Below are 9465 nucleotides of genomic sequence, written 5' to 3'. Positions count from 1 at the left end.
GGGGGGGGGGGGGGGGGGGGGGGAGTGGAACGAGAATGTTAATCCCAGGCAGCCTCACGGAGTTCTCCTGGCCTGATCCTGCCCAGGGGCCGGGTTTCCAGGATGATCCGCCCCCTCCCCCTTCCCCTCAAATGACAGTGCAGCAGTGACTTTGTTCTCCCCTAACCTCCAGAGAAGCTGCGGAGGACCCCAGCTTCTCTTCTCCTCTCTGCCTTGCTCTCGAAACCTGTGAAGCTGGTGGATTTATTGCTTCAGTGGTGATGTTCCCCTCTTCTGAAAAAAAGCTCTCAGCCTTAGCCTGCCACTGGTGAAAATATTCCATTACTCTTTGCAGCTTTTTTTTTTTTTTTTTTTTTTTGGTGAATCATACGCTCCTCTCCGAAGTATTATCTGGCAGTATTGTTTGGAGACCATCCTTATAGAGGGCTCACAAAGGTCCCAAAACAGTGACCATGGTGTGTGATGTGTTACATGAATTGGGCGCTGTTTGACAGGAATGGTGTAAATGTAATTGGTTCCGTTTCTTTTCCTACCCCAGCTAGGGGTTGGGGAACAGGAGTGGTGGAGGAAGCCAGGCCAGTAGGCCTCAACCTAAAAGATGAGGGTGTGTGTTGCAATGAAATGAGAGAAACAGAGAATGATTTGAAAGCCAAGAAAGGGTGATACTCAAGTTTGAAAGTCGGTGTTAAAGTACAGAATTTAAAAGTATGCTCTTAGATTTGGAACATTGGCTTTGCCAGCCTTAGATGCTGTCAGCATCACGGCCAACAGTAGAGTACCTTGTGACCTTTGAAGACCGGTCTAGACTTGGATGAATTTGAATTATGAGAAACGACTAGCGTTAAGAAAGCTGACCGGGGCTGGCTCAGCGGGTAAGAGCACCAATTGCTCTTCCGAAGGTCATGAGTTCAAATCCCAGCAACCACATGGTGGCTCACAACCATCCGTCATGAGATCTGACGCCCTCTTCTGGTGTGTCTGAAGACAGCGACAGTGTACTTAATTATAATAATAAATAAATCTTTAAAAAAAAAAGAAAAGAAAGCTGACCGGAGTTCATAAATCGGGAAGGTGTGCACACTGAGTGACGACATCGAGGAAAGAACAGTACAGATTTGCTTACTGGTTATTGAGGTTTATGGAAATGTTAGAACGACAAACCGCAACATTGCCCCCCCCCCTTAGAAATGTGTTTGTGTGTGAGTGGGTGGGGGTTCGTGGAGCAATGGCATGTATGGTCAGAGGACAACTCCCTGTCTCTTACCCTCTCAATGTAGGATCTCCGGTTCTAACTCAGGCTGCTTGGTTTCCATAGTAATCACTTTTACCTCTTCCTACTTCTCTGAAGAGCTGAAAACAAGTTGGGGGGGGCACGCCTTTAATCACAGCACTCAGGAGGCAGAGGAAGGCAGATCTCTAGAGTTTGAGGTCAGCCTGGTCTATAGAGTGAGTTCCAGGTTAGCCAGGGCTACCTATACGGAGAAACCTGTCTTGAAAAACAAAACAAAGCAAAAAAAAAGGGAGATGAAATCTGTGGAAGGTTGGTTTCTGCCATTGAGGAAACACAAGGTGTCTGTCTGTCACGGAGCAGCAGGACTTAGTCTTTGAACTCACTGTCTAGTGCCTCAGCCTCCAGAGCAGCGTGCATCCTAGGTGCACACTCTCCTGTCTGGCTGATTTGTGAATGTGGTACAAGGAAATAACTGGATCTTTTCGATAGAATAGACTTTGCAAAGAATTAACAAGGCATTTCCCTCCTTTATTTTGTGTGTCCTACTGTGAGTGCATATGTCTGTGAGGGTGTGCATACATGAGTGCCGTGGCATGCATGTTGATAGAGGTCACTGGACAGTTTTTGGGAGGAGGTTCTATGTTTTCATCATGTTGGCTCTGGGATTGAATGTAAGTCAGTAGTCTTGGCAGCAAATGCCTTTACCCACTGAACCACCTTTCTGACCTTCAAAAAAGAAAACAACAACAACAACAACAAAAAAACAACAATTTTTTTCCCCAGAAATTCTTTTTGGGCTGGGTAGCAACACAAAGATGGGGTAATAGCAAATCTAACAAGTTGATTAAGGGATAATTAGACTTTTTAGTTGTCCCTTTTGAAGGGTGAAAGAATTAACAGTAGTTAAAGCAGCTAGATCCTTGAACTGATGCTGCATGTTAGAATTGTGGCATTGGGTGGTATCGTTGTGGAAATTAAAGACATTCTAAATTTTAGATTGGTTAATGACATTAGGTAACTTTCGTAGCAGTTGATATCATACTACACAGAGTATTGAATTTTTCATGGTTGCCTTAGTTGTTTTAGTTGCAAAATTTAATGCAAAGTGTTTGTATAGGTTATATATTAGAAACTTGGTGGATTTTTAACCTGGCCTCAGGTGTTGCTCTCCTGAAAGGTGAATGTAAAAATTGTCTTTTTACATAGATGAGTTTTCTTTCTTTTCCTTTTTTAATATTTTTATTATTTTTATTTTCCTGAGACAGGGTTTCTTCTCTATCTAGGCCTGGCTGTCCTAGCACTGGCTCACTAGATCAGGCTGACCTTGAACTCAGAGATCCACCTGCCTCCTGAGTGCTGAGATTAAAGGCCTGAGCAACCAACACCCAACTCATAGACGACTATTCTAATCCAGCAGGTTTTTGAAATGGGTCGTAAACTCTGTGGCTGACTTGGAACTCAGCTGTGTATTTATTTATTCCTGGCCACCTTCAAAGGCTCATCAGTCCTTCTGCCCTTGGAGTGCTAGGATTGTAAGCATGAGCATTGTGCTCAGTTTCAGCAGAGTCTGAACATGTCCTGGGGGCCTGGAGAGATTTTTAGGCTTATAATTCATTTCGTTTTCACTTTTATAGATGATGTTTTGGATCAGTAAATGCTTGAGAGATTTCAAAATCTGATCTGCTGTTATTGACGATGAATTAAATTGGATTCTATGCTTACATGAGTGTGACTGCAGCCTTTGCTTGATTAGCTAGGACAGGAGTAGGATATTCCTGTGGAAACACTCTTGTCTCAGAGAAATTATTTTATCCATGAAGCCCAGAAATCAGGTTATGCTAGCCCGTTTCTGGGCTCTACCAACAAAATAGTCCATGTTGCAGATGACTACATTGGCAGAGGAGGAGAGTAACAGAAGCGGGGTGGTTTGGCAGCTAAAAGCTTGCCATCTAAGTGATTGTTTTTTTTTTTTTAATCCTGTGTTAAGAAAATTTATGCCCAAGCCGGGCAGTGGTGGTGCATACCTTTAATCCCAGCACTTGGGAGGCAGAGGCAGGCGGATTTCTGAGTTTAAGGCCAGCCTGCTCTACAGAGTGAGTTCCAGGACAGCCAGGGCTACACAGAGAAACCCTGTCTCAAAAAACCCAAAACAACAACAACAAAAAAAACAAACTAAAAAAGTAAAACGATGTGTGATAAGGAATTTGCTCACATTTTTCATGTTTAGCTTTTTAAAAATATATATATAAAATAAGAAATATAAGGCACTAAACTGGGCCTGGTGGCTTATGCTTGTAACTTTAGCCCTTAGAGGGCAGGAGGATTAATTACCTCAAGTTCAAGGCCAGTTCCAAATCAGCCAGGGCTGCATAGTGTGAGACCTTGTCTTGAAATACAGAGATAGATAGACTGACACACAAAAGAAAGATAAAGGGCTGGAGAGATGGCTCAGAGGTTAAGAGCACTGACTGTTCTTTCAGAAGGTCCTGAGTTCAATTCCCAGCAACCACATGGTGGCTCATAACCACCCATAATGAGATCTAATGCCCTCTTCTGGTGTGTCTGAGGATAGCTACAGTGTACTTACATATAATAAATAAATAAATCTTTAAAAATAGAGAGAGATAAAGAGCAAAAGCAAGCAAACCACAGCTGGGAGGTGTTCATGCTTAGCATTTAGGCTGTGCAGGGACATAGTTCAGAGACCCAGCATCACCACTCCCTCAAAATAGAATTTTTATTTGTTAAGCTTTTGTCTGAGGCCACCTAACATTGAATTCTATAGTGAATTTTCCATATAAATCAAACTTACCATTGAAACATTTAAACTTTTAAAAGCATTCACCTGACTTGGATGGAAATGTTTAAGCTTTATAATTCATTCTCTAGATTTCTTTTTCTTTTTTGAATTACTGGATCATTCTGAATGTCATTGATGCTAGAATACTTAAAGACGTTTCCTCAAACTACTCTATATAATTCATTAACTTAATCCTTTAAAGTTAATTTGTGGGTTCGTTGCTTTTTGTTGTGGATTGTGTCTTATCACACTGCCTATTTTTCACTGTCTTCCCTTCTGTTTTACTGAACCTTGAGCTGGAGAGGTCTATGTTCAAGCAGAACTTTCTGAGTGAGAGTTTGGTAGATTTGCTTCTGAGTAAACAGTATCAGCTTTATTGTGTGGACTTTGTGGTATCTATTCTGGTGTTGAGTTCAAGTCTTTATTTTCTTTTTGTTTAACTTCCTGGTTCTAGATTATCAATGTCTAATACAGCCAGGAGAAATGTAGTCTTGAGTAGCAAGTTATCTATGAAGCATCTTTGAACTTTGCTACATAAATGAGCCTGTTTTTATTGTAAAGTAAACCTATTCTAATCTGTACAGTGAGTCAGTGGCAAAGAACCGAGCCTTCTGATAGCTGTTTGTAGTTGAGATTAGCACCCTAGATTTTAGAGATTTAACTTTTGAATACCTTTTGAACCTGTAGTTTTGTTTTTATTTGGTCATTTGTAATCTGATTTTATTTTTATTTTGAATCAGGAAATGTTTTAGAAATACAGAAGATGACTTACCTAGATTTAATATTTTGCCTCATTGCTTCAGACTGTTTATACTGTTTTTTGGAAAAATTCACAGATAGGGACTGGGATTGCCATTCAGTTCATGATGCCTTTCTAGCATATCTACGGTTTTAGGCTTGCTCCCTAGCACCGTGAGGTACTGTGCCATCTGCCAGTAATCTCCCTGCTTGGAAGGTAAAGGCAGGGGATCAGAACTTTAAGGTTGTCTTTGTGTGCACAGTGAATTTAACACCTTTCTAGACATGAAACCTGCCCCCCTGGATCCCCACACCCCCAGGAAAAAAAAGGCTGGGTATTGGTATACACCTCTAATCCCAGCATTTCGGAGGCAGAGGCAGGCAGATCTCTGAACTGGCGTCCACTTAGAAAATTACAGGATAGCTAGAGCTACATAGAGACCCTGTCTCAATGGGGGGAAGGGGAGAATAATAATGAATATCTCTGAAGTTCATTTTCATGTTTTCCTATGCTCAAAGGTAACTCCTGTTACCCACCTAGAGATAAGTGCGTAATACAACATAGTACAAACAGTTTTATCATGTTTATAAGTAGTCATAAAATATAAATGTCAGTAATCTGTGGATTCAAAAGTTTTATTTATTTATTTGGGTTTTTTGCGGTGCCTGTCTCTGCCTCTCCTGTGTTGGGAGTAAAGGTGTGCCACTGTGCCCAGCAAGCTTTTGATTGATTGATAGAGATAGATAGATAGATAGATAGATAGATAGATAGATAGATAGATAGATGTGCATGTATATAATCCTAACTCTTAGAAGTTAGAGTCAGGTGGTTCATTTGTGTTTTGTTTTGTTTTGCTTTTTTTTTTCTTGGAGACAGGGTTTCTCTATATACCCCTGGTTGTCCTGGAACTCATTTTGTAGACCAGGCTGGCCTGGAGCTCAGAAATCCACCTGCCTCTGTCTACCAAGTGCTGGGATTAAAGGCAGGTACCACCACTGCCCGGCTTGTTTGTTTGTTTGTTTGTTTGTTTTTAAGATTTATTTATTTATGTATATGTACTATAGCTGTACAGATGGTTGTGAGCCTTCATGTTGTTGTTGGGAATTGAATTTAGGACCTCTTGTCACTCTGGTTGGTCCCGCTGGCTCTGGCTCAAAGATTTATTTATTATTATGAATAAGTACACTGTTGTTGTCTACAGACACACCAGAAGAGGGTCAGATTTCATTACAGGTGGTTGTGAGCCACCATGTGGTTGCTGGGATTTGAACTCGGGACCTTTGGAAGAGCAGTCAGTGCTCTTAACCTCTGAGCCATCTCTCCAGCCCCAAGTGCTTTTTTTTTTTTTTTTTTTTTTTTAAAAAAAAAAAAGACTTTAGCGCATGCCTTTAATCCCAGCACTTGGGAGGCAGAGGCGGATTTCCGAGTTTGAGGCCAGCCTGGTCTACAGACTGAGTTCCAGGACAGCCAGGGCTATACAGAGAAACCCTGTCTTGGGGGAAAAAAAATTAAAAGACTTTTATTTATTTTATATTTACACATGAGTTTACTGTCACTTTCTTCAGACACACCAGAAGAGGACATCAGATCCCATTACAGATGGTTGTGATCCACCATGTGGTTGCTGGGAATTGAACTCAGGACCTCTGGAAGAACAGTCAGTGTCCTTAACCTCGGAGCCATCTCTCCAGCCCCAACAAATGTTTTTTATCTCTGAGTCATTTCTCCAGCCCTCTTGTTTTTTTGCTTTATTTTTGTTTTCTTCAAGACAGGCTTTCTCTGTGTAGTGCTAGCTGCCCTGGAATTTGCTCTGTAGACTAGGCTAGATCCCTCTGTCTCTACCTCCCAAGTGCTGGGAGTCAAGGCAAGTACCAGCACTGCCTGGCATTTATCTTGTTTTATAGCAGAACACAGGTGGTACTTATTAACGAGATGGTGTCAGTATGAGAAGTAACATGCACATCATCAGATCTTGCTGCTGCTGGAAGGGTGACTTTATATTTTCTTTAATCAGCACACATGCTTATATTCATATGCTTATTTTAAATTATCTTTCCTTGGTTGAACATTTGTGCTGGTACCCCCAAAACTATACAATACAGCACAGAGTTCATAAATTTAAATCAGGTACTGATTAGTTACTTTATAAACTGTTAATGATGCTTGTTAAATCCTGTGAGAATACAGTTAAATCTGGTATGCATGCGTGCGTGTGTGTGTGTGTGTGTGTGTGTGTGTGTGCGCACCCGTGTCATGTACATATACATCATATCTTTTAAGGGGTTACTACTTACCATGCAGTAAATGCTAACTCACTTTCCATAGATTACCCTGTGTTTGGTTGCCTTTAAAATGCATTTCTAATAAGGTGCAAAAAGTATTGACTGACATTTAAAAGGTTTAGTGGAGATCTATTTTTAAGGTATATATTTTTGTTCCTCTGACTTCTTTTACTGTTCTAAAAATGTCAGTATCTTGAAAAGAGAAAGAAGCTGTTAAGTAACAAATAGCTTGATTTATTAGTATAAACAGGTGTATTTTCCCTAAACATAGGAGGAATGAAAAAAATGCTAGTAATTTGATGCTGTATACAGAGCTTTCTAAAGTAAACATTTTAAGCACCTTCAAGGTGGTTATAGTAGTAATTAGCTAATCGTGATTTGCAAATGTAATGTGGTTCAGGTATGTTGACATTGATAAATCAAATGCTTGGCTGCCATGAAAATTGACTGTATGTGTTGATAGATGACAAATGGTTGCCTAGATGAGGATTAAGGTCAGCAACTAAACCAGTTGTTCGTTGGCATAAGTTTTAAACTTTGAAAAATACTCCTATTTCTCTTTGGAGCAGATCTCCAGTCAAGTGCTTCCTTTCCTCTGCATTTCTCTTTCTAAAAAAATTGCATTTGTCATTTGTTGGGGAAGACTTGGGTATATAGAGGTCCTGGGGTCAGATTCAGCTTGTCTGGTAGAACCTCTACCCACAAAGCCATTTTGAGCCACCATTTTATGTATGTATGTATGTATGTATGTATGTATGTATGTATGTATGTGTATGAGTACACCATTGCTCTCTTCAGACACACCAGAAGAGGGCATCAGATCCCATTACAGATGGTTGTGAGCCACCATGTGGTTGCTGGGAACTGAACTCAGGACCTCTGGAAGGGCAGTCAGTGCTCTTAACCACTGAGCCATCTCTCCAGCCCCATTTTGTTTTTGTTTATGACAAGGTATTGTTATGTGACCCTGGTAGATCTTGAACTCAAAGCCTCCTATCTCTCTGTCTTCTGAATACTGGAATTACAGGCATGCCCCACCATTCCTGGTTCCTACAGTCCTTTTTAAATTGAGTTTATGAGTAGGCAAAAGGTTTATTGTCCATGACCAGTTGGGCATAAAGGTTTTGGGAACTGATTGATATGTTCTGGTAAAATACAATGGAAAGAAATATTACCACTTAAAAAAAATTAGGTCAGGTGAAATTTTTGTTTTGAAACAGGAAAATTTATAAGAATTTTTTTAAAACAAGGTGTGTGTGTGTGTGTGTGTGTGTGTTATGTGTGTGTTGGATCTTGAACTAAGGGCCTTGTATGATCTTAACAAATAAGAGTTTAGGGGCTGGTAAGATAGCTCAGCGTGTAAGAGTACTGATTGCCCTTTCGAAGGTCCTGAGTTCAAATCCCAGCAACCACATGGTGGCTCACAACCTTCCAAAATGAGATTTGACACCCTTGTCTGGTGTGTCTGAAGACAGCTGTAGTGTACTTACATATAATAATAAATAAACTTTAGCAGGGCCGGAGCAAGTAGGGCCAAGTGTGCAGAGTTCCTGAGTTCAGTTTCCCAGGAACTACATGATGGGTCACAACTACCTGTACAGTTACAGTGTACTCATATACATAAAATAAATAAATCTTTAAAAAAAAAGAGTTGGGCTGGTGAGATGCCTCAGCGGGTAAGAGCACCGACTGCTCTTCAGAAGGTCATGAGTTCAAATCCCAGCAACCACATGATGGCTCACAACCACCCGTAATGAGTTCTGACGCCCTCTTCTGGTGTGTCTGAAGACAGCTACAGTGTACTTACATATAATAAATAAATAAATAAATCTAAAAAAAAAAAAGAGTTTAAACAAACTCTCGGGAAAACACAGGATGTTTAATAATCAGTGTTAGTAATTCAGGAAATTATAATTAAAACCATGGAATGACATTTAATAGTCACCAGATTGTTAGACTCTTTTTTTTTTTTTTTTAATAATTTAGGGTTGTTTTGTTTTTGTTTTTTTGAGACAGGGTTTCTCTGTGTAGCCCTGGCTGTCCTGAAACTTACTCTGTAAACCAGGCTAGCCTGAACTCAGAAATCCACCTTCCTCTGCCTCCCAAGTGCTGGGATCAAAGGCGTGTACCACCACGCCCAGCTCACTTGTTAGACATTATAAAGTGATTTGGAATATACTGTATTTGTTTTTTGTACAGTGGAATGTCAGTTGGAGTCACTCTGGAGTAAATTTGTCAAGTACTGGTATTGTTGAGATATATATCCAGTCCAGAAAGACTACAATTGTGGTTTCTTTCCCTGAAAAAAAAAAAAGAGTGCATGTATAGAAAACACTAGACCAGCTGGGCAGTGGTGGCGCATACCTTTAATCCCAGCACTTGGGAGGCAGAGGCAGGCAGGTTTCTGAGTTCG

The 9465-nt window shown here is 40.5% G+C and overlaps 1 protein-coding gene across 1 annotated transcript in view; it reads left to right on the top strand.

Annotated features, from left to right (window-relative positions):
• Npepps (aminopeptidase puromycin sensitive) overlaps positions 1-9465 on the top strand; it is an 85438-nt gene that overhangs the window by 851 nt on the left and 75122 nt on the right. The window lies entirely within an intron of this gene.

The sequence above is a fragment of the Mastomys coucha genome, unplaced genomic scaffold (genome assembly GCF_008632895.1).
Source record: "Mastomys coucha isolate ucsf_1 unplaced genomic scaffold, UCSF_Mcou_1 pScaffold5, whole genome shotgun sequence".
NCBI classification, from domain to species: Eukaryota; Metazoa; Chordata; class Mammalia; order Rodentia; family Muridae; genus Mastomys; species Mastomys coucha.
Note: the sequence above shows the minus strand (reverse complement) of the source record. Positions and strands in the feature narration are given on the sequence as shown.